The 23,961-nt window shown below is 46.8% G+C and overlaps 1 protein-coding gene across 2 annotated transcripts in view; it reads left to right on the forward strand.

Moving 5' to 3' along the window:
- The window catches only part of VSIG10L2 (V-set and immunoglobulin domain containing 10 like 2), a 174,004-nt gene that overhangs the window by 99,496 nt on the left and 50,547 nt on the right, over positions 1-23,961 (forward strand). The window contains exon 1 of one of the 2 annotated variants that reach the window (XM_081171630.1): positions 19,398-19,459. The exons of the other annotated variant lie outside the window; for it this stretch is intronic. The gene's annotated coding sequence lies outside the window, so the exon portion shown is untranslated. Of the gene's footprint in view, positions 1-19,397; positions 19,460-23,961 lie in introns of those variants that run through there. 2 annotated transcript variants of the gene reach the window in all.

Genomic DNA, 23,961 nt, shown 5'->3' on the forward strand with positions numbered 1-23,961 from the left:
AGAGTGTTTGTGATGACCAGCTTGTTCTCTTGGCAGAACTCTATTAGCCTTTGCCCTGCTTCGTTTTGAACTCCAAGGCCAAACTTGCCAGTTGTTCCTTTTATCTCTTGATTCCCTACTTTAGCATTCCAATCCCCTATAATGAGAAGGAGATCCTTCTTTGGTGTCAATTCTATAAGGTGTTGTAAGTCTTCATAGAATTGGTCAATTTCAGTTTCTTCAGCACCAGTGGTTGGTGCATAAACTTGGATTACTGTGATGTTAAAAGGTCTGCCTTGGATTCGTATCGAGATCATTCTATCATTTTTGAGATTGTATTCCAATACAGCTTTTGCCACTCTTTTGTTGACTATGAGGGCCACTCCATTTCTTTTACGGGATTCTTGCCCACAGTAGTAGATATGATGGTTGTCCAAACTGAATTCGCCCATTCCTGTCCATTTTAGTTCACTGATGCCCAGGATGTCAATATTTATTCTTGCCATCTCATTTTTGACCACATCCAACTTACCAAGGTTCATGGTTCTTACATTCCAGGTTCCTATGCAATATTTTTCTTTACAGTATTGGACTTTCCTTTCGCTTCCAGGCATATCCACAACTGAGCGTCCTTTCGGCTTTGGCCCAGCCGCTTCATCAGCTCTGAATCTACTTGTACTTGTCCTCCGCTCTTCCTCAGTAGCATGTTGGACGCCTTCCGACCTGAGGGGCTCATCTTCCAGCGTCATAACTTTTATATGCCTTTTGTCTTTGTCCATGGAGTTTTCTTGGCAGGGATACTGGAGTGGCTTGCCGGTTCCTGCTCCAGGTGGATCACGTTTGGTCAAAACTCTCCACTATGACCTGTCCATCTTGGGTGGCCCTGCATGGCATAGCCCATAGCTTCTCCGAGTTATTCAAGCCCCTTTGCCACGGCAAGGCAGTGATCCATGAAGGGGGGGCTGGGTATAAATAATAATAGAGAGTTTTTGGAGTTTTGGATTTGATATCCCGCCTTTCACTCCCCTTCAGGAGTCTCAAAGCGGCTAACATTCTCCTTTCCCTTCCTCCCCCACAACAAACACTCTGTGAGGTGAGTGGGGCTGAGAGACTTCACAGAAGTGTGACTGGCCCAAGGTCACCCAGCAGCTGCATGTGGAGGAGCGGAGACACGAACCCGGTCTCCCAGATTACGTGACTACCGCTCTTAACCACTACACCACACTTTATTATTATTATTATTATTATTATTATTATTATTATTATTATTATTAATATTATTATTATTATTACAGTGGTACCTCGGGTTATATACACTTCAGGTTACATATGCTTCAGGTTACAGACTCCGCTAGCCCAGAAATAGTGCTTCAGGTTAAGAACTTTGCTTCAGGATGAGAACAGAAATCGGGCTCCAGCAGCGCAGTGGCAGCGGGAGGCCCCATTAGCTAAAGTGGTGCTTCAGGTTAAGAACAGTTTCAAGTTAAGTACAGACCTCTGGAACGAATTAAGTACTTAACCCAAGGTACCACTGTATATAGATGAACCCTTGGCCTGATTCAGCAATATGTACAGATTCCGGTTGGGAATTATTATTATTATATAAATTTATTATCTGGCCTTCACCCTAAGGCATAGAGGAGAGGATCTTCTTTTGAGTCAGAGCAAAAGGAACAGTGCATGAAGACGGAACCACTGGTGTACCCCAGCTTTCCTCAGCCTGGTTGCCTCTAAGCGCTTGTAATTCCAATTCCCATCATCCCTGGCTTGGCGCTGATGGGAGTTGTAGTCCCTAATGTCTGGAGAGCACCCAGTTGTGCAAGGCGGGATTATAGCACTGGAGCATATGCTCAGCAAGCAACAAGCCGCTCAGCTTTCTGTCTCCAGCACTTACGTCTGGGTCAAAGGAGAAGCTGGCAGAGCTTACCGTAAACCCAGCAAACCAGATTATAAAACTAGCTAAGCACAGCAGGAAGCACGAGCGTCTCTCTCCCCCCCCCGCCCTCCACGACACACCACCTGTCTCACGATGCCTGCGGGATAGGCAATTGCAGCTCCCCCCCCTCTGCCTGAGGCGCGACAAGGTGAAAGGCAAATTGGGCCACGTCGTAAGACACAAGGGATGCTGTTTATTTTGGCTGTTGCTTCATCTGCATGGGATTCCTGACAGGTACTCTCATGCTCTTTGCTCATGTAATTTTATTATTTTCTGCAGGGTGGGAGGAGGTACGGTAATAAGCAATTAATTTTAATTAAAAGATTGGCTGTGTGGTGGAGGGGGGCTGATGTGCGAGCGCTGGGGGTGAGGAATTGCAGGTAATTTCGAGTTGTTTGCCTTGGCTTGTTTCCCTGTGCTATTTCAGCTAATTGTCATTATTTAGTCATTTGTTGCTACGGCGACAGCAGATCACTTCAGGTTGCCAAGTCTCTTAGTACAGGCTCAAACAAGGCACTTGAGGCGGGGGGGGGGTGATATTTCTCTTTCCCCTCCAGCTTGCCAAAGAAACCTGAGGCTCTGCATATTGGGAAATCATCCAACCTTCCCTTCTTGAAAGCTAACTCCTCGCCCTCTGCGACTCCTGGAAAGTTACAAGTTCCAGAACTGAGACCCCAAATTGCCAAAGAGCAGCCAGGACATCCTATTTTAATGGAACATGGGGATATTCATTTGAGGGGTGTGTCTGCAGCCTTCCAGATGTGGTCGGACTCCCAACTCCCATCATCCCCAGCCAGCTCAGCCAATGGTCAGGGGCAAGGGGAGTCATAAACCAACATCTGGAGGCCTTGTTTTACCCAGACTTAGTCTTCATCAGCATTGGGGAACCTTGGGCCCTCCAGATGTTACTGGACTACCCCTCCCATTAACCCTGATCAGCCTGGCCAATACTCTCAAGGCTAATGGGCCAAAGATTCTCAACCCCTTATCCAGATGTTGGTTGGGGGGTTCTTATGTGTACACCCCCATATAGCCCACCCCTACTGGTGTTCAGATGGACATTTCCCCATTGCAAGGAAAATAAGAGAAAATTCATCACTAGGAAGAAGGATAATATTAATAATAATAATACATTTTTATTTATACCCCACCCTTCCTGGTTCAGAAAACTGGGCTCAGGGCGGCTAACAACAAATTTAAAACACCTAATTGTGATACAACAAAAAACAGCATAAAATACAGTATAAAAGGGTGAACAACAATAAATTCAAAGCAGGTATGATGTCTGGCAGATGCTAATTTATGTCTATCAAGGCAGAAATAAGTTTCAGCATCGTCAAGAGGAATGTGACCAGGAAACTCGTGCGCCTGCTCTGTCTGCTGTCCAGGCGTTCTTTACAGGCAACTTCAAGGCCCCCTTTCACATTTATTTATAAACTTGACTCGGACCAGAAAGCCCTTCAAATAGAGGGCTGTACTCTGCAAAGTAAGACAGGTGAGATGAGACAATTCCATAGCCTTATCAAGGGCTGATGGCCATGACCATCCCCTCCAACATTCCTCAGATGAAAACAGGGACATTTCTCACTCCCCCACAATTGACTTTCCTTGATCCCTCGAGACACACCCCTGAACATTTCTTTTGAGAAGAATGGCGAGTACCACTGTCACTACACCAATGGGACATAGCACACACACCCTCTGCCGTTCTGAGCAAACCCTTTAATCCCAATTTAATTTAATTTTATTCTTTGGTAGATTTACAAAAAGGAAAAAGGAAAGGAAAACACACACCAATAAATAAATTTTAGTGCTTTAGTCCTTTTTCATGATGCATCCATGATGCTTTTGTACTCATCACAGTATGGGGTTGGTTATACACGATTCGATGTGGCTTTCAATACTGTTTGCACCTGAACATTTTTCAGGGACAGACTTGCTCCTTTGTTTCCCATCAGTGCATGCCCTGTAGCTTCCTGATGAAATCCTGTAACTTTTTGCACCACAAATGCCATCTTCTTGATGTTTTGCCCTGCTTTTGTTGAGCTCTAGTGCAATAGTGCCCAGAGTACAATAGTCATTGGGGAAGCACCACAGAAACCTGAGACCCTGTGTATTGGTAAATCATCCAATCTTTCCTTCTTGAGAGCTAACTCCTTGCCCTCTGCGACTCCTAGGTAAAGGGACCCCTGACCATTATGTCCTGTCGTGGCCGACTCTGGGGTTGCGGCGCTCATCTTGCTTTATTGGCCAAGGGAGCCTGCATACAGCTTCCGGGTCGTGTGGCCAGCATGACTAAGCCGCTTCTGGCGAACCAGAGCAGCACACGGAAACGCCATTTACCTTCCCGCTGGAGCAGTACCTATTTATCTACTTGCACTTTGATGTGCTTTCGAACTGCTAGGTTGGCAGGAGCAGGGACCGAACAATGGGAGCTCACCCCGTCGTGGGAATTTGAACTGCCGACCTTCTGATTGGCTAGTCCTAGGCTCTGTGGTTTAACCCACAGCGCCACCTAGACTGAGCAACAAAGCAGAATGATGTTGGGATGGTGCAATAGAAATCCCAAACCCATGAACTATTATTGCATCCATTACATGTTGCAAAATATAGCCACAAATACTAACAACAACCCTCCAGTCTGGAAAGGCCATTCTGGGTGAGATCAGCCTTTCCCACCTTAATGCTCTCCAACTGCTTTATGCTACAACTCCCTTTATATCTGACCGTAGGCTGTGCTGCCTGGATTTGATGGGAGTTGTAGTTCAACAACACTAAAGTGTGTCAGGTTGGGGGAAGGCTGGACAAGATAAACCGTTGGTTGGATTCACCATACATAGTTCCTGCGTTCTAAAAATGCTCATATTGTTTTCTTACTTCTGAATCAATGCACAGTAGCTTTGAGGCAGAACCATACTTTTGTAAACTGCTATAATTATGCAGCTGGGGTTTATATGGGTCTAATTCCAGCCGTTCAGATGGAGAGAAAACACCATTGCCCGGAGCACAGGCTCAGAAAGAACTTGCTGTGACGTTCTGCGAAGCTCAGCTGAGAGTTGCATTTTTTTTTGTTGTTGTTTGAAGGAAAATGACGACATTCGCAAAGGTGCTGCTTTAAATGGAAAAGAACCCCAGAGAGTTATAATTAGCATCTGCTTGTTTTACTACCAATTAAGTTTTTTTTTAAGGAAAAAAAACAACAACACAGCTCCCAGCTTATAAAAAGACATCTGGGCTGTAAAACTGTTGATATTTGCTATCATTGCCTTTGCCCTGTTTGCAGCTGGAACACCAATGGGGCTTTAGTTTCATTCTGCAGTTCTCCAACTGCTTCCCTCTAAGTAATTCCATAAGCCTCATTGTGGCTACTCTGAAGTCAGTGGCTCAAGACACTTGCATGCTTTGGTGGGGTTAGCTTTCTTCATTGCAGGGGGCTGGAACTACATAGCCCATAGGATCCCTTCCAACAATACAGTTCTATTATTCTATCATTCTGCCAGTGTGGTGTAGTGGTTAAGGGCGGTAGATTCGTAATCTGGTGAACCGGGTTCGATTCCCCGCTCCTCCACATGCAGCTGCTGGGTGACCTCGGGCCAGTCACACTTCTCTGAAGTCTCTCAGCCCCACTCACCTCACAGAGTGTTTGTTGTGGGGGAGGAAGGGAAAGGAGAATGTTAGCCGCTTTGAGACTCCTTCGGGTAGTGATAAAGTGGGATATCAAATCCAAACTCTTCTTCTTCTTCTTCATTTCATTACATTACATTATGCTGGCTTTTATTGTGTGTTATGATGCCTTTGGCTACAGTTGCTTTCAAACTGTTTCATTGCTGGCTTCCATTGTTTCTTTTCCTTTTTACACAGCTGTTTTTTGTTGTGTTGTGCTTTAATATTTTGTAAGCTGTTTTGTACTACAGGAGGAAAGGTTGGGTATAAACACTTAACAAGCAATCAAGCACGCTCTTCGCTGTCTGCTGACTTTCATCACTAGAGGCCGCTGCAGTGCCTGAGCAAAGAGTCAGGGACATGTTTGAACCTAGCGAGAGACCAGCAGCTAAATGGGTTTTGCAGGCGAAGTGGTGGAGGAAGTTGCTTCAGGGTAACGGCTGCAGAACGACATCGAGAATTTCACAGATCAAAATGCAGATGTTGCTTTGTTACTGTAAGCCCCTTTCTCATTGCCCAAGCCCCACATTGTAATACATTAGAACAGCCACCCCCAATACGGTTCCCCTTCCTGTGGGCTTATCCAGACTTACTTTTGTGCCATGTTTCTAGGCACAAGTCTGTGCTTTAAAGCTCTGTGTACAAGTGCTTTTTTCCCCTATAGCTCTACCACTTTCCCCGCAAAAACCCACTCTTTACCGCGGAATTGGAACAAACAGCAATCCGCAGAACACCCTAATTACCATCTGTTCTGATTCAGTATTAAAGAGCAGGTTTTCTTGGGGAAAGTGGCAGGGAAAAGAAAAAGAAAAAAGAACTCAGACACAGACCAGAAAAGCAAGGGCAAAATGTACCTATGGATGAACCCTGTGTTTTTGGACTCCCATCTCCCATCTTCCCTGACAATTGGCTATGTTTGCTGCAGGCGATGGAAGTTGCAGTCCGTCAATGTATTAAAGCCACAGGTTGGGGAAGTGTAATGTGGCCCTCTAAGCCTCTCCATATGGCCCCTGGAACTCTCAGAATATTTGTCCCTCTAATGTCCTTTACTATCACTGGCTCCCCGGCAGCGGCTGTCACTGGCTGAGAATGATTAAGTCCTCTGATCCATCTGCCAGTCTAGATCTGGCTTCCCATTCTTGCTATTCACTTAAAAAAAAATCTTTGCACAATTGCTAACTTGAGTAAATAGCACCACATTTAGTTTGGCTCTAATTCTCATGCAGAATAGATGCAGCTCTCAGCTGCGTCATCGGCTGGTAGCACTTTGGCATGCTGTGCTGCCATTTTGAGTGAAGAGGGAGAGATGAATGTATCACAGAGCTAGTTTGCTTCCTTGGGAAAGGGTGCAGCTCAGGAGCAGAGCATGTGCTCTGCATGCAGAAGGACCCATGTTCAACCCCTGACATCTCCAAACAGGGCTGGAATCCTGCCTGGAATCCTGGACAGCCTCTGCCAGTCACTGCAGACAATACTGAGCTAAGAGGACCAATCGCCTGGCTCGGTATAAGGCAGCATCTGATGTTCCTATTGGTGCTTCCGAACTGTCCCTATTTTGGAGTGGGATTCAATCACAGAAGGGCAAATTCAGGCTTGTGCAATTGCAGTAGATTAGGAGGTCAAACCCACTACCCCAAAATATAGGACTTTGTTACAATAAGGAAAGTAATGGGGGGGAATGTATCAGAAAGTGTGGGATACCACTTGCAAGGTTGTCTAATCTCCCCACAAACAGGGGCAGATCTACTATGAAACTATTGAAGCTTAAGCCTCAGGGCCCTTAATCCCAGAGGGGCCCCAGAAGCAACTTTAGTTCATGTTGCTTAAAAGTTTGGGGTCTAGCAGACCAAATGTGAGTTGTAGAACTCACATTGATGTGTGTGTGTGTGTGTGTGTGTGTGTGTTTCAACAATCTCAAAGTCAGAGTCAGTAGCACAGATGTTGCACAGGTTTGGTGATCTGTCGTAGGACAACTCCATTGGAGAAGATGACAGCAGTTACTCAGACCTTGTTGCTGGAACCTTCAGGGCCTCAAAAATGTAGGCCCACCAGAATGCCTGCTTATCAAAAAGACATTATCTAGCCTTCCTCTAAGCAAATCAATATGAATGCTCAATAAACATGAAGCACCCTGTGCTCCCTCAGGAGGGCGTTTTCCTCGAAGTCATGGCGTTCCCTATGCCTCCGCTGGTACTCCCAGCTTTCCCCTCCACCCTGCTGCTGTTAAGACCCACCGACGAATATTTCTGACTCAGAAAACCCAGCTCTCTTTCCCCAGCTGTTCCAATCCTGGCACGGCACACCAAGTGACTTCATTTCCCGTGAGGATCTGCTTCTGCCATTGGAGCTCCTCTGTATGTAGCAACGAGTTCCACAACAAGAGGAGCTCAACATGGGACCAGTCAGTGGAGTCACCTGCCAGGTTTGGAAGGAGCCTGCGTGTAAACAGCGAGAGTTGCACGCTTGAGATCTGCTGCAGACCCCTCTTTCTCAAGCTCAAGAGTTTCCTCCTGGCCCAGCCTCTCGACAAAAGCGCATGACTTACAGTTACATCGGTCCCCGCAGAATAGTTAATGCACTTATTACTCTCTGGCTCCAGGAAAGGAAGATTGAGCACCACACGAGGAAGGTCCAAGTTATCCTTCAATACGTGGGACTTGTGTATGTTTTTCAACTTGGAAATGTAAGGCTAGCAGTTGGACAGGTGCCCTGAGAGGCCAGCGATGGAGAGAGCCGGATAGATCAGCCAGATATTCTCATCATGGTAATAAAATGGGGGTTCTAATAAGCAGTTGATTCAGAGTGACATGGAGGCCACCAGAGAATGGACAGAAGTGCAGGATGAGGGCATAAGAGCCCAGTTAGGTAAAGGGACCCCTGACCATTAGATCCAGTCGCAGACGACTCTGGGGTTGCAGCGCTCGTCTCGCTTTATTGGCCGAGGGAGCCAGTGTACAGCTTCCGAGTCATGTGGCCAGCATGACTAAGCCTCTTCTGGTGAACCAGAGCAGCACACAGAAATGCCATTTACCTTCCTGCCACAGCGGTACCTATTTATCTACTTGCACTTTGACGTGCTTTTGAACTGCTAGGTTGGCAGGAGCAGGGACTGAGCAATGGGAGATCACCCTGTTGCAGGGATTCAAACCGCCAACCTTCTGATTGGCAAGCCCTAGGCTCAGTGGTCTAGAAAGCAGAATGTGAGTGCAGCAGCACTCTCCTCACCTGTGATTCTTAGCAACTGGTATGCAGCACAGAGGGATGTTGTCTCCCACAGCGGAGGAATGAGCATGAGGACCCCTGGACTCCGTGGAGGTGATTTACCACATGTTGAAATAAGACATGCTGCTACCTAGAGAGGGGAATCCCTGTAGGACCAGTTAGTCCAGAGACTAAAACGACCTAAATGCAGAGAGGTGAGGCTGTCTTACCATCCTTCTGTGCCACACAGAAACACCTTTGGGCAGCAGGAGGCTCGGTTCAAGGTCATTCCCGACGTTGAGTCCATTCACACACACAATTGCCATGCAGTGACTCATGGCTCAATGTGTCTCCTGCCTCTGTAGAAATGCATTGCATCCAAGGAGAGGTGAAGCGCTGCACGCGATATCCAAGTGCTGCCTGTGGTGTTTCAGGTGTGCAGGCAGTTCCACATGTGCAAACCATCAACGTACAATACTACAATTGTGCAATGGAGAATGTACAAGCATGGACTGACCTTTAGAGTCAAAGTAGACTTTGGAGAGGTCCATGACCAGAACTTCTTTTTTTCGTCGCTTAAAGGCTCTTGCAGTGGGAGGGGAGAACTGTGTTCCACTAGGACTGGTGTACTGGTGTACTGGGGTGTACTGGGGATCTTTGCCCCTCCATCATTTCCCCATCTGAAATCTGCCCTCTGAAGCTGCTACTGTACTTGTTTCAAGGGAGGGGTGTCTGGGGCTACAATGTCAGTATGAAATGGGGGAAATATTTTTCCTTGGGGATGGGAGCTAATGGCAACTGGGGAGGGGGGTTTCTAATAGGGCTAGTCATGAGAGCTGCATGGCTCCGATCAAATGTGCCTTCCCAATTTATTTCAAGGCAGGGAGATCAGAGAGAAGATAGCTTGCAAAATTCATCCAGCTCTGCATTTATGCAAAACTGATGATGCGGCTGCTTCTCCCTTGACTGGGAGTGGGTGTGGATGTCGCAGTGACATTGTCTGTCTGTTTACGGCATTGATGGGTTCCTCTTTGTGGTACAATGCCCTGCAGTGATGCTAGATTCCAAATCTGCCCAAATTACAAATCCAAGTCATTTCATTTATTATGCCTCTCCACTGGATTCCTGCGGGCTTGCTGACTAAAAGCTGAAAGTGTGAACTTGCTCCATTGAAAAGCTTTTGCATATTGCCTCTGGAGCAATACGACTGGTGGCCCAGCATTCATACTTGTGAGTCCCAACTTGACGCTGCTGTCGTAGACCTCTGTGAAGCTGATTTTAAAGCAGATTTGGAACTGCTCCCCCAAGATCAAACTACCAGGGACCCTTCAACATGGTGCCACCCACAGACCCTACCTGGCACTAATCTGCACCATCCCTTGGCACTGCTGCATGCTGCCGTCATCATAAGCCCCGCCACCAGGTGGGCAGAAGCTGTTTGGTGCTGCCAGTTGTGCCTTTGAATGGGAGCCAAGATAGCGCTTGACTCTGATCTGCAGCTGGCCCTCGCCACATTAGATTACTGAAATTGCAGTGCCTGACACAACTGATGTGACAAGTCGCAGCAGGGAGGGCTGTAGGAATTCTGAGCAGGGTCAGTTTAGCAATGGGTCCTTCTGAGCCACCGGGACTTTGGCAGGGGTCCCGCTACACCCATCCCTGATGCCAGCCCTCCTTGTTGGACTCCAACTCCCATCAGTCTCAGCCAGCACAGCCAATGGCCAGGTGATTATGAGAATTGTAGTCCGGCAGCATTTGGACTACACCCCCAACTTAAAGGCTGCACAGCTCCATCTCGCCCAAGACATCCGAACGCAATCATGCCGACAAGGCTGTCCTTCACACTGTGCAGAGGACAACCCAAACTGCCCACCTGGCATGTGCCTGTCAGCTTTGCGAAAACTGGCAGGAGCGAAGAGCAAAAGCTACTTAGCATTTTGTGTTTGCAACGTCAGTGGCTCTGACACACCTAGAGGGGGGACCTGCCGTCGCCACCAGGATCAGCACCCGCCACACACTCAAAAATATAACGATAATCCTTTAGCAGGTTAGAACTGCACTTTAATTGGAATAATGACCAAGCTGACACACCTGATGCTAAAATCCCCAAATAACTGTTGCCTCCGGAGGGCTTTTTGGATTAAGAACCAACTGGGATAGGAAAAAATGAAATAAAATAATAGTTGCTGACATGTTCTTCTTGGAGGGAGGCTGAGCAAACTCTGCTGAGTTTGCTAAGTGCATCTTGCAAGGATTGCCAGTCAAATACCTACACTTCCATTGTACTGCTCCTGCTCCTAACTGGGGGCCACCGTAAGCTCATGCAAGTGGTTTTACAGGCCTTTGGTTGCTTCATTTCTGCGCAAGGGACTGTCTGTGGTTGTACTAAGTAGCCTAAACTTTATATGGTCAAAAGCTGGCAAGGGACTTTATTCTAGTTCATCTGGAGATGGGTGGATCAGCCTGTTTTCTGCTTTTCATGACTTTGGAACCAGAAGGCAGAGGTTTATCTCTGATCTTAGTGCTGTGCGACCACAGCACTAAGATCTGAGATAAAGCTGTTCCTGCTCCCACGGCTTGAACTTTTAATCACCTGCTATCATATTGACCTGTGGAGGCCTGTCACAAAGGTCCATGGAAGCAGAGCCAGCCTCTGGCAAGCTCCAGCTCCACTGCACCTCAAAGTGTATTTATGCCCCAAAGTCCCATCCTGACAGCATCATTGCTAGCTCAGTATGGTGTACACTGGCAGAAACTAGCATTTCAGACAAAGGTGTTTCCCTGTCTTACATGGAGGTGTCAGGGATTGAACCCAGGACTGGCTGTATGCAAACACATGCAATCTGCCACTGTTAATGTCTTTTTGCTTGCAGTGGCATAGTGTGGGCTGCCAGTGCCCAGGACTGTGTGGAGCAGAGGGGGGAGAAACAGAATACTCATGCACATTCCACTGCCTAATGGTGTCCATGCCGCCCAGGAAATTGTAGTCACAGAGATAAGAAAAGAAGAGCCATTCCATTGTCTGGAGAGATTGCTTCCTGGTTAGCACGAAGAAGCCGTTTTCAATGGAGACCAGCGATAATAATAATAATAATAATAATAAATTTTATTTATATCCCGCCCTCCCCAGCTGAGCCGGGCTCAGGGCGGCTAACAACAACCAAATAACAGTCAAATAATAACACATTCTAAAAATTCCATTATAAAATTAGTTAAAATCAAATTGGTGGCAACCGATTAAACAAAATTCTGTGCAGGTTGCCAGAGGAGGGAGTCAGGCTGCGCCCTGACCAAAAGCTTGGCGGAACAACTCTGTCTTGCAGGCCCTGCGGAAAGATGTCAGATCCCGCAGGGCCCTAGTCTCTTGTGACAGAGCATTCCACCAGGTTGGAGCTGCAGCCGAGAAGGCCCTGGCTCTAGTTGAGGCCAGCCTAACCTCTCTGAGGCCTGGGACCTTGAGGGTGTTATTATTTGTAGACCGTAGGTTTCTCTGTGGGGCATACCAGGAGAGGCGGTCCCGTAGGTACGAGGGTCCTAGGCCGTATAGGGCTTTAAAGGTTAAAACCAGCACCTTAAACCTGATCCTGTACTCCACCGGGAGCCAGTGCAGCTGGTATAGCACCGGATGAATGTGATCCCGCGGTGAAGACCCTGTAAGGAGTCTCGCTGCGGCATTCTGCACCCGCTGGAGTTTCTGGGTCAGTCTCAAGGGCAGCCCCACGTAGAGCGAGTTACAATAATCCAGTCTGGAGGTGACCGTCGCATGGATCACAGTGGCTAGGTCAGGGCGAGAGAGATAAGGGGCCAACTGCTTAGCTTGGCGGAGATGGAAAAATGCCGCCTTTGTTATAGCTGTAATCTGCGCCTCCATAGAAAGGGAGGTATCGAAGATTACACCCAAACTCTTAACGGACGGTGCTGGCACCAATTGCACCCCCGCAAGAGATGGGAGTTGCCCCCTCGATCCCATATCGTCCCGCCCCAGCCAGAGGACCTCTGTCTTCGAAGGATTTAACTTCAACCGGCTCCCACGTAACCATCCAGCCACAGCTTCCAGACATTTGGTCAGTGTGTCTGGGGCCGAGTTAGGATGGCCATCCATCAACAGATAGAGTTGGGTGTCATCAGCATACTGATGGCAGCCCAGCCCAAAACTCCGGACAAGCTGGGCGAGGGGGCGCATAAAGATGTTAAAAAGCATCGGGGAGAGAATCGCACCCTGAGGCACTCCACACACCAAGGAGTGACGCGATGACAATTCCCCCCCAAGCGCCACCCTCTGTCCCCGATCAGAGAGAAACGAGCGCAGCCATTGAAGGACTGTGCCCTGGATCCCCACGTCGGCAAGGCGGTGGTCCAGGAGTTCGTGATCGACCATGTCAAAGGCTGCTGACAGATCTAGAAGAATCAGCAGCCCCGACCCGCCTCGATCCAGCTGCCTGCGGAGATCATCTGTTAGGGCGACCAGAGCCGTCTCGGTCCCATGACCAGCACGGAAGCCGGACTGGAATGGATCCAAAGCAGATGTTTCATCCAGAAACCTACCAAGCTGTTCAGCAACCGCTCTCTCAATCACCTTACCCAGGAATGGAAGATTCGAGACCGGGCGGTAATTGGATAGATCTAAGGGATCTAACGATGTTTTCTTTAAGAGCGGACGCACCACCGCCTCCTTCAGTTCCCCTGGGAATATCCCGGTGCCAAGGGACAAATTGATGATATCCCCCAGCTGTATTCAGGCAGCATTAGGTGTTGAAATTTTGCACCCCCTAACAATTTTGCTCTCTGGTCAACCGCCCCTGTGAGCCCCTCCCTACACCATGCCACTGTTTGCTCAGACTTATATCTGGGTCTATGCTTTACCTTCTTTAACAATCTTGCACTTGAGTAGATTTGGAGCCCAGTTCAGTACAGATCTGGAACGGATCTTAATGCAAATAATGCATCCATACAGAGTTGCCAGACATCAGTGATATGATTCAAGTGTGTAATCAATCTTGAGTTTGTGTTGACAGCAGCAGCAGCAGCTCAGCTCATTCTCACCCTGATGGAACATTTCTTGACTACTTCATGGATACTTCCAGGGATGAATCCCTCCTCTGCGTCTTGATCCGAAGCCATCAGAGAAGGAGCCCCCCCTTGTTTTCTCTGTCAGGGAACAGCTGTGGTGTAGCTGGGAAATCCTGGAGTGTTATGGATGAGGTACTGGCGACTGAAGAAAACTGGAGCACCTTTTGCACCACAGAGCCATAACGTAGGACTGGAATGCCAAGGCCTTCTCCATTTGAAATATACTTCTCAGAAGAAGACATAAACCAGAACCTGGGACTGGAATGAAAAACAGATCCCTGGGCTGGAATCCGATGAGGTCTGTTTTATGTTTGGAACTTGAGGTGAAGATGAATTCCTGTGTACCTCCCCCACCTGTGGGATGGGAGTCAGTCACCCCTTTTGCATGAGAGTCAACCTCTCTAAGCAGCAAGCAGATTTCTGAGGCCACAGAACTTCCCAGATCACTGCCTTTCCCCTGACTATGTACTTCTAAGCTATGGAAGCTCTTCTCTCAAGAAAGTCCCTCTGTTGGTTAAGAACAGGCTTGAAACAACCAGATGAGGAGTGGCTCAGTGCTCCTACTGTTGTTGCTGCTGTATGGGTGGTCATGAGTATTGTCAGCAGTTGGAGGGACAAAGGTCTCCCATTCCTGATTTAGCCCGAGGGTTCAAGAGATGCCACCTGAAGTGTAACACCTTCTGGATGTACTCAGCTAGGAGAGCGGTTTTCAGTCTTCTACCTCAAGGGAGCACTTTCCATGTCAATGCATTTGCCCAGGGAGCCCCCTGTTTGCCTGTAACAGAATCCCTGAATGCTATAGACCAGCCTCTTCCAACAGATGTTGCTCAACCACAGCTCCCACTATCCCTGATCACTGGGCATGCTAGCTACAGTATGCCTGATGGACGTGGGTGGTGCTGTGCTGGTCTAAACCACTGAGCCTCTTGGGCTTGCCAATCAGAAGGTCAGCAGTTCGAATCCCCACAACGGAGTGAGCTCCCATTGCTCTGTCCTAGCTCCTGCCAGCCTAGCAGTTCGAAAGCATGCCAGTGCAAGTAGATAAATAGGTACAGCTGCGGCGGGAAGGTAAACAGCGTTTCTGTGTGCTCTGGTTTCCGTCGCAGTGTTCCATTGCAGGTGAAGTGGTTTAGTCATGCTTGCCACATGACCCAGAAAGCTGTCTGTGGACAAACACCGGCTCCCTTGGTCTGAAAGCGAGATGAGCTCCGCAACCCCATACTCACCTTTGGCTGGATTACCCATCCATGAGTCCTTTAGCTTTTACCCTTTACCTGCCTGATGGGAGTTGGAGTCTCCACAACATTTGGAAGCCACCAGCTTGGGAAAGGCGAGTATAGATAGTTCTGGGTCTTTTCTAGGGTGGACAATTGATGAGGTCTACTAAGCCACATGACTGCACCAGTTCAATGAGAAAAGACCATGTTCACATAACTGCTTTTATTGTTAAGGAACCAATAAGCTTTGAAGGAATTGTACTGGCCAGTGCTAGGCCAGGATGTCCATCTTGGCTTGTATTGCTCAGCCTGCCTCCTTCTCCTCTTCCTCTCCTCATAGATCCTGCTCTGGCATCTGTGGGCACTGGGAAATTTGTAGGATACTCTCTAAACTCCCAGAGTTTGCAAGAGTCTTCTTTGTTGGTCTGTCCAATTTTATTCATTTATTCCCTCTTGTGGCTTGCACAGCACCATGGCTCTCAAGATGAACCCCTGCCTGATATGTCCCTGATTTGAGCCCAATCAGGCACCGTTTTCCTGTTCTAAGCACAACAGAAATTGGCTTCTCTTTGCTTGCTCCATCCAACTTTCCACATTCCCACATGCCACCTCCATCCTTGGCTGTGCAGGCAAACTGGCCCCCTGCCTTATGCCGAGGGCATGCAGGGTGGTAATAAACTGTCGCCATTCCACTCAGCCCCCTTAAACATCAAGCTCTCCTTCCTGTGATCCTGCAGCGTGTTCCCAAATGTTTCCTAGCTCAGTGCCTTAAAAATAGCTCTTACAGTGTTTCCACAGCTCCTGTCAAGCCAGCCTGGTTTGCAATTTCCGCTCACGTCCCCAGGCATCGTTATATAGAGTAATGGAATTGAGTTTGCTAGTCCGCCATCCTTGGGGATCGCTCTATAACAAGCCAGACCTTGGAAACGTCTCCAAAAAGCCTCCTCTGCTTCCACCCGGGTCTTCTTGCATGGATGTAAATATATGTTCCTGTCCTTAGTTACTATGTCAGTTTTAAGAGCCTCTGACCCCTCTCCGAATCAATGCTTCCTGTGTTATCTGCACAAATCCTAATTCGTCATCCGCTGTCTCCAGAAACATGATCCCCATTTTGGACAAATTGCTGCCGTCCCTGTCAGAGGAGCATGTGCAAAAGTCATTCTCTCATAACACTGCTGCCTCCTCTGACCCGGTTTGTGATTAAATGTAATCCATTCCCTTCTCCTCTCAGCAACAACACAGCTCCCACTGTGCTCTCCTGCCCTTGAACTGTTCAAGGAGTGGCTCAAAACATTAACATTTCTGGGTTCGGGATCATGGTCCCCCCACAATATATAATGTCCAAAAAGCATGGAGGCAAAGTGTGGAGCCAAGCGTGGAGCAGCTTCAGTTGCTGGTTCCTTCAACTCCTCTTCCTACTGCCACAGAGGGCCAGGAGGACCAAAGCAGCCTCCCATCAGTGGAGGCACCAGGAGGAGGCAGAAGAGGAGCCATCAGCCATTGAAGCTACGTGGCTGCAGCATTCAGCTTCACCCCCGGTTCCTCCCCATGTCCTGACACAACATGCATACAACATTGCCTCCCCTCCATCACCCTCGCAATCTGGCACCTTTGTCAATTCAAGTCAAGTCAAGTAACCTTTATTGGCATCACATAAGAACATTCAGAATACATTCAGAATAGATAGGCCAGTGCGATCTCGTTGCCACCCCAACGGCACAGTCACCCACCAAAGGGCAGAAGAGGCGAGCGACCCACCTCATCTCTGTGGGTTTCCAGCAAGGGCAGGATCCTGTAGCATACTTTGGCGACAAAAAAAAATCAAATAGAGGAACTTAGCTACTGTCTTGGTGAACTCCTGGTCTCTCCCCTGTAATAAGAAGCGCATAACCTCCGTCTCTGGTTTCCATGTTGGAATACATAGATGGTCTAGAAATTGTTGGCGGAGATCATCATACGTTTTACATTTAAGGGCCATGTGAGCTAGAGTTTCCACCAGGTGGGCATCGCATGGGCAGATCCTATCTCTTTCTGCCAAACCTGCAAACCTACCCCAAAGGAGGTTAGAAGGATTAGAACTGAACCTAGCCAGTGAAAAAGCCCTTCTTTCTTGCGGATTAAACAAAAATTGTAAATAATTAAGATTAAATTCCTGTGCCGAAAAGAGTCGAAAATAAAGAGGGGAGCATGTTTTTTCCATAGCTGAGATTAGTTCCTGGTGATCTATGTCCCAGAGCCTAGTTTTTAACATGGTCTTGGTGACTGGGAGAGCCACAGCGCCCAGGAGATCCTCTGAAAGCCCGAGGTGCCGTATCTTTGTGCAAAACAGTTGTAGCCCTGGGGAAAGGAAGGAGTCAGACAGAACTTTGCTGAGTAAGGTATCTTTGAGGCGCCTTTGTTTGGGATTGACTCCCATGGGTGGCAATATATTGCACCTGAATAAGCTGTGGAAATGCAATGTTTCAATGCATACGGATGCATATTTCCCTTACACTTTTATATTCAAATAGGAATGTCAGAAGAGATGGTTGGCAGGGGAAATTAGCACCGTTGTGTTGTGCTCATGTTGGCATCAGGCCAGTTATATGCAACCCTGCCCTTCCAGGCAGCAAGAATGTGGGGAATGTTAGAGAACAACTGACAAAGCAAAAAGAGGTGTGTGGATGGTGCAATATAAATCCACCAGGGAACGCAGGTGGCACTGTGGTCTAAACCACTGAGCCTCTTGGGCTTGTGGATCAGAAGGTCGGTGGTTCGAATCCACGTGATGGGGTGAGCTCCCATTGCTCTGCCCTAGCTCCTGCCAACCTAGCAGTGTGAAAGCACACCAGTGCAAGTAGATAAATAGGTACCACTCCGGTGGGAAGGTAAACAGCATTTCCATGTGCTCTGGCACTTGTCACGATGTTCCGCTGCTCCAGAAGTGGTTTAGTCATGCTGGGCCACATGACCCGGAAAGCTGTCTGCAGACAAACGCTGGCTCCCTCGGCCTGAAAGTGAGATGAGCGCCGCAACCCTATAGTCGCCTTTGACTGGACTAAACCATCCAGGGGTCCTTTACCTTTTATAAATCCACCACTAATGAACTGTTACTGCATCAGGGTCATGTTGCAGAATACATCCAGGAAAACACCAGTGTGGAGGGGTTCTTAGTGGTGAACAGTGAAACCAATACCAGCTGCCATTCTGTGAATGCCCCAGTGCTTGCTGGGATTTCACATCTGCACCCAATGCCATACTTCAAGGGGTGGGGCCTGAGGCTTGGGGGAGGGGCTCCAGGCCTCTGTGCCTGGCCTCAGGACTTTCCCCAGGCCACGCCCCATCCCCCCTGGCCACACCCCTCACTGGCCCTGCTTCGTAGAATGCTTTTGCTTGGCTGGACAGTGTTTTTGAACTCTGACAATGCCTCTTCCTTGGCTGAATGGAATGTGTTTAAAAACCGGCATACTGTACAAAGGTACACATTTCATACCCTCCAACATTTCTCTGCTAAAAATAGGGACGTCCTATTCCATAGTAGAAGTAGTAAGAATAAGAATTGTTTTGTTTATATTGTGCCCACCTGACTGGGCTGCCTCAGCCACTCTGGGCAGCTTCCAACATATATAGAAACATAATAAAACATAATAAAAAGAGCCAGTGTGGTGTAGTGGTTCAGAGCGGTGGACTTGTAATCTGGTGAACCGGGTTCGCGTCTCCACTCCTCCACTTGCAGCTGCTGTGTGACCTTGGGCCAGTCACACTTCTTTGAAGTCTCTCAGCCCCACTCACCTCACAGTGTTTGTTGTGGGGGAGGAAGGGAAAGGAGAATGTTAGCCGCTTTGAGACTCCTTCGGGTAGTGATAAAGTGGGATATCAAATTCAAACTCTCCTCCTCCTCCTCCTCCTCAACATTTAAAGATTTCCCTATACAGTGCTGCCTTCAGATGTCTTCTAAAGTTTGAAGAGTTATTTATCTCCTCAGGGGTCACACAACTCCATACACTCCAACATTTCTTTGATGAAAATAGGGACGTCCTAAGGAAAAGTGAGACATTCCAGGATCAAATCGGACAACTTCTGTAAACCCAGGACTGTCCTTGGAAAATAGGGACACTTGGAAGGTCTGACATTTGTGTTTATTACTCCTCCCATTTTTGCCTCTGGCCCTGCCCGCCTCTGGCCTGTGACCTTGGAAGACTCCCCAGAAGGGAATGTGGTGCTTGGACTGAAAAAAAAAAGAAAGAAAAAAGATTCCCAGCCTCTCCTATGAGCCTTGCAGAAGTTGGCGAAGTCCGCGGGGACAATGGTAATAAATTCACCTGTCACCTTCTCTGAAACATTGGTTGAGATGGCCTTCCCCAGATCAGGCATCTAGAGATTGGAGAGAAATTCATTCCGTATGCACTTAAAGGTGAGCCTAACTATTTCACACTTTCAAAAACAGTGTGCTAACTTAAATGCAGCCCTCATTCAAAATTTGCACATCTTTGAATTTTGCAAGGCTGTTCGCCTGCCAAATAATGTGTTCAAAATGCATATGCTAAGGTAAGGTGTACATAAAAACACACACATTGATGAAAATAGCATCCACATTATGTTTGGGGGAAATTATTTGCAAAAATGTGTATACAAAAATTTGCATACAAAAATTTGGACTATTAGGACAAATTTGTACTAAAATGCTGATTAATTTTCACGAGGGCTTTAAAAAAAAGGGGGGGAGAAAATGCAAAGTATTGTGGAAATCTGGAGAACTGAATTTAAGATTAGAAAAGGAGGAACCGAAGAAACTAAAGTTAACAGATTTGCTCATCCCTCCTGCCCTCTTCGCTTTCTGAAGGAGGCTTGGCCTGAACCCAAAGGTCATGTACAGCACAGTCAATAAGTGGTGACTGGGCTTTGAAAACTGGGCTGGAGCACATGCACATTTCAGAAGAATAAGATCAAAAAAGGGAAGAGATGGGTTTGCTGCAAGGGAGAAGATGAATACTTGCTTGTCCTCTTAAGAAGTAGAAGAAAACCAGACTAGACATGCAGCAGTTGCATGCAATTAAACAATGATAGCACACCTCATTTTCTCTGTCAAATATCCGAAGGTACTGTTAGCACACTGAGCCTTGGCCCATGCTGGCAGGGCAAGTGTGCAAAGTTGATTCTCCTGCATGCGATCTGTGGCTGCAGCGAGTCTGCCTGTCAATGCAGCACAACTCGTGGTCAGCATGAAATTCACTTAGGAGCAAACTGGAATAGCAGAATTCCCAGCTCCCAGCATGTGCTAAGTCAGCTTCCTGTTGGAAATCAGCTGTTTATAACATCTGCGGCAACACGTGGGATCTTAATGTGGAATAGTCCCCCTCTGTCCATTCAATTGATGAAAAGGCAGCTATTCTGTTGCAGTTCGAAAGCCTCTCTGGGACAGAAAGCCCAGAGAATCCTAAATTATCCTCTAAATCAGCACTTTTCAGCTTCTTCAGACCTTTTACCCTGACCTGCAACATGAGACTTGCCTTTATTTATGTCTTCTTCTTCTTAGACCATCCCTCCCCACCATATATGTTGCTTTCTCCTTTTCCTTTCTGCTAGCAAGAGCCAAAAAGAGCTGGTGATTCTGGTGTGACTCCACTGTATGTCTGCTGTTCTAAATATGGTCAAACAATCTAGATCTAAGCAAGGAGCAAATATCAGATTTGTTGTGTGTTATAAGAATACCAGAAGAGCCCTGAAGGTTCAGGCCAAAGGCCCGTCTGGGCCAGCGCTCTGTCTCACCAGATACCTCTAGGAAGCCCTTAAGTAGAACTTGAGGCAATAGGACTCTTCCAGTTGGGCTCCCCAGAATCTGGTATTCAGAGGCATGCTGACTATCAAAGCTACACGAAAGGGCAGATTTACACAGAAGACTCATATGGAACTGGCTTCCTTCCTTCCTTCCTTCCTTCCTTCCTTCCTTCCTTCCTTCCTTCCTTCCTTCCTTTTTCAATTTTCAATTTTATTTTGACAAAGTAATAATCATAAATAAATAAGAATAAAAATGTGCACCCCACCACCAAGACCATTCCATTGTAACTATCCAACCTCCCAAAATTTCAACAATTCCTGCGATGGTTTGACCCCTTTCCGTTTTAACAGTATAGATCCTACAAACACCCTCCATATCTCCTCAAAATCATTTCTCCTACTTATTCCCCGTCTTACCTTAATGGCACATGTTAATTTACCATTAATAGCTATATCCCACACCTCTTTATACCATTCTTCCATATTATATTAAGCTTGACCCTTCTACTTTGTAGCTATAATAATTTGTGCAGCTGTCAATACATTTGTGAGCAAGTCCTTCATAGCCTGCAAACCTTCCACTCCATTGTAGATTGATAATAATGCTGCCTCTGGGCTTTCGGCCAGCTTTAACCCAGTGATTTCTGTTAAACACCCTTTGCCAAAAAAATTGTACATATTTACACCCCCACCACATGTGAAGATAATTCCCTGTTCACTGGCAGAACTGGCTTTCTTGAGAATGTAATGCTGTAGCAGTTGAGAATGCAGAGAGGGGAATCCTATCATTGATTACTCTCATGTTCCCTACATGTAGAAAACTTGCACATCAGAAAGGCTAGGCTTGGAGACTTCCGGGGTGGCGCCTCCGGCGATGGCGGACTCCCTCTGAACTGGAGGGACAAGCTCCGCACGAAACGGGTCTTTTCCAATGCGCCGTAGCGGGGACCCTTCTGAAAATCACAGGCGGACGAAGCCTGTGACCGTGGGACTCGGCGGGCACCCTTAGCGCCCCCCAACCCACTAAGGAACCCATAAACAGGCTCCGAAGTGAAGAGGGGGAAGTGGTGCGGTGCTGTGAGTCAATTGCTTTTTCTGCGGAGTGAAGCTGCACAGCCGTTGCCGGAGAGCGCTGCCTTTTTCCTGGGACAATTTGGCATCTAAAATAACCAACCGTGAGTACTGGAATGCTAAATATTCGGATTTTAAACAAGAATTGGCGAAATAAAAGGAATTTGGACTTTAAATTTTACCCTAATTTGGTACTGAAACGGAAAGGTCTAAACAGGAAGTCACCCTTCCGTTTTCTTGTAGCAAAGCAAAGACAACGCAAACTAGAGCCTTAAAAATCACTTTTAAAGGATTGACTTTCATCATTCAAAATCGCGGAACCCCCCTTCGGAAGCAGGAGAAGAAGGGGGGCTCTTATTGAGCTGCTTAAACCTGCAGAAATAAAGCTAAAGTAAAGTAATTTTCCACCGTCCTGACCCTGGAACGGGGTGTCAGATTTCATGATTGAAGCTCATTGACCAGAAATAAATGCTTTGACAGATAGTTAAAAGAAGGGAAATAGTGTGATTCCATTGTTTCCTCTCGTCTTTTAAAAGAACAAATATGGACATAATATCTTAAAAAAGAAACTCTGTTGCTATTGTTTTCAAGGAAAAGAACAATCAGAAGTTTTTCCCCCTAGAGGGGAATGGTGAAATTGTAACTAAATCCTGGGAACTTGCAGCTGTTACTGATTACAACTGTGGGAAAGAATTTTGTGACCTTGCAGGACAATGCCTTCAGAAACACTGTTGGGTGCTTTCTGTAAAATAAATGCCCTATTGGATCAGTTAAGTCAGAAGATGGATTTTATGACTAATGCTGCCAGAGCCTTTGATCAGGTAGTGGAAAATTATATGGAGCCCACTCAGGAACTAAAACAGGAGTGTGCCACGACAGAACAACAGAAAGAAGAGGATCTTGCTGAATCTGGGACGCCAGGGATGGAGGGACTTTTGGCCCAGCAGGAAAATGAGCCTTTGGACTTGACAAATGAACTTGGAAAAAACAAGACTTGGAAAGATAAAGTTTGGATTGAACTGGAAATGGGGGGTTGGACTGACCCCCCTATGCAGGGATGTTGGGACTTTCTGAGTTTGGTAATGGGCCGTCAGAGGTTTGGAGCTGTTGGGACTTCCAATTTTGGAGGAAATCTGAATTATGTTTTAAAACATCACATGGAGCTTAGTCTGGACTATGAGAAAGGGGCTGATTTGTAGAAAAGGGTCAAAAACACTACAAAGCTGGAGTTCCCGCGAGTGAAAGGAAAATATGAAGAAGAGCTGCGAAAGGGACATGGAAGTGATTTGAAGGCCTCGGATATAAGAGCACCAGGTTAATGTGCCAGACTAATGGGACAAAAAAGACTGACAATCCCGGGACCGGGGGGAGGGGACGCTGGAAGAAGATTGGAATCTTTTTTTTCCTATTGTATTTCTTTTTATTACCAGAAATGTTTTATGAACATTGGAAAAATGTTGAAATGAAATTATTTGGCTCTTGTAAAAATGTTTAAAGAACTAGGCAAAAAGGTAATGGTTATGAGAAGTTAGTAAAAATAAGATTTAAGTTTTAAGCTTTAAGGTTGTTTTTATAAGACAAGATGATAATAGAGTAAGGTAATGTAATGACAGAATATTATGAATTATGGAAAGCATTTGCTGTGACAACTATTAATCAAGATACAAGAGATAGGAGGAGGAGGAGGTCATGGAAAGAAGGTAATGAAAATCGAGAATTTGAAAGTGATGGTTTTATTTGTGTGTGTGTGTGTGTTTTTGCTTTTTTGTAATTTTGTCTTTTTTCTGTGTAATTTTAAAAATTGTTTGTTTCAATAAATATCATTAAAAAAAAGAGGCTAGGCTTGAACTCTCATATATTGTTCTTCTGTCGGCACCGGAAAAATAATAAGAGAGGGTTCAGTTTTCCAGTCCTCCATCTTCATTCTCAAGTGGCATAGTCCCAGGAGAGCTGTACTGTTTACTTTCTTCTGATTATCTAAATATGATTGTTGGTCCAATTTCATGCTCAGTGCAAGAGAAGAGATAACGTTCCTGTTAACTCACTCATGCACAAAAAAGCATGGAA

This window comes from Podarcis bocagei, assembly GCF_964188305.1.
Source record: "Podarcis bocagei genome assembly, chromosome: 15".
Taxonomy (NCBI): domain Eukaryota; kingdom Metazoa; phylum Chordata; class Lepidosauria; order Squamata; family Lacertidae; genus Podarcis; species Podarcis bocagei.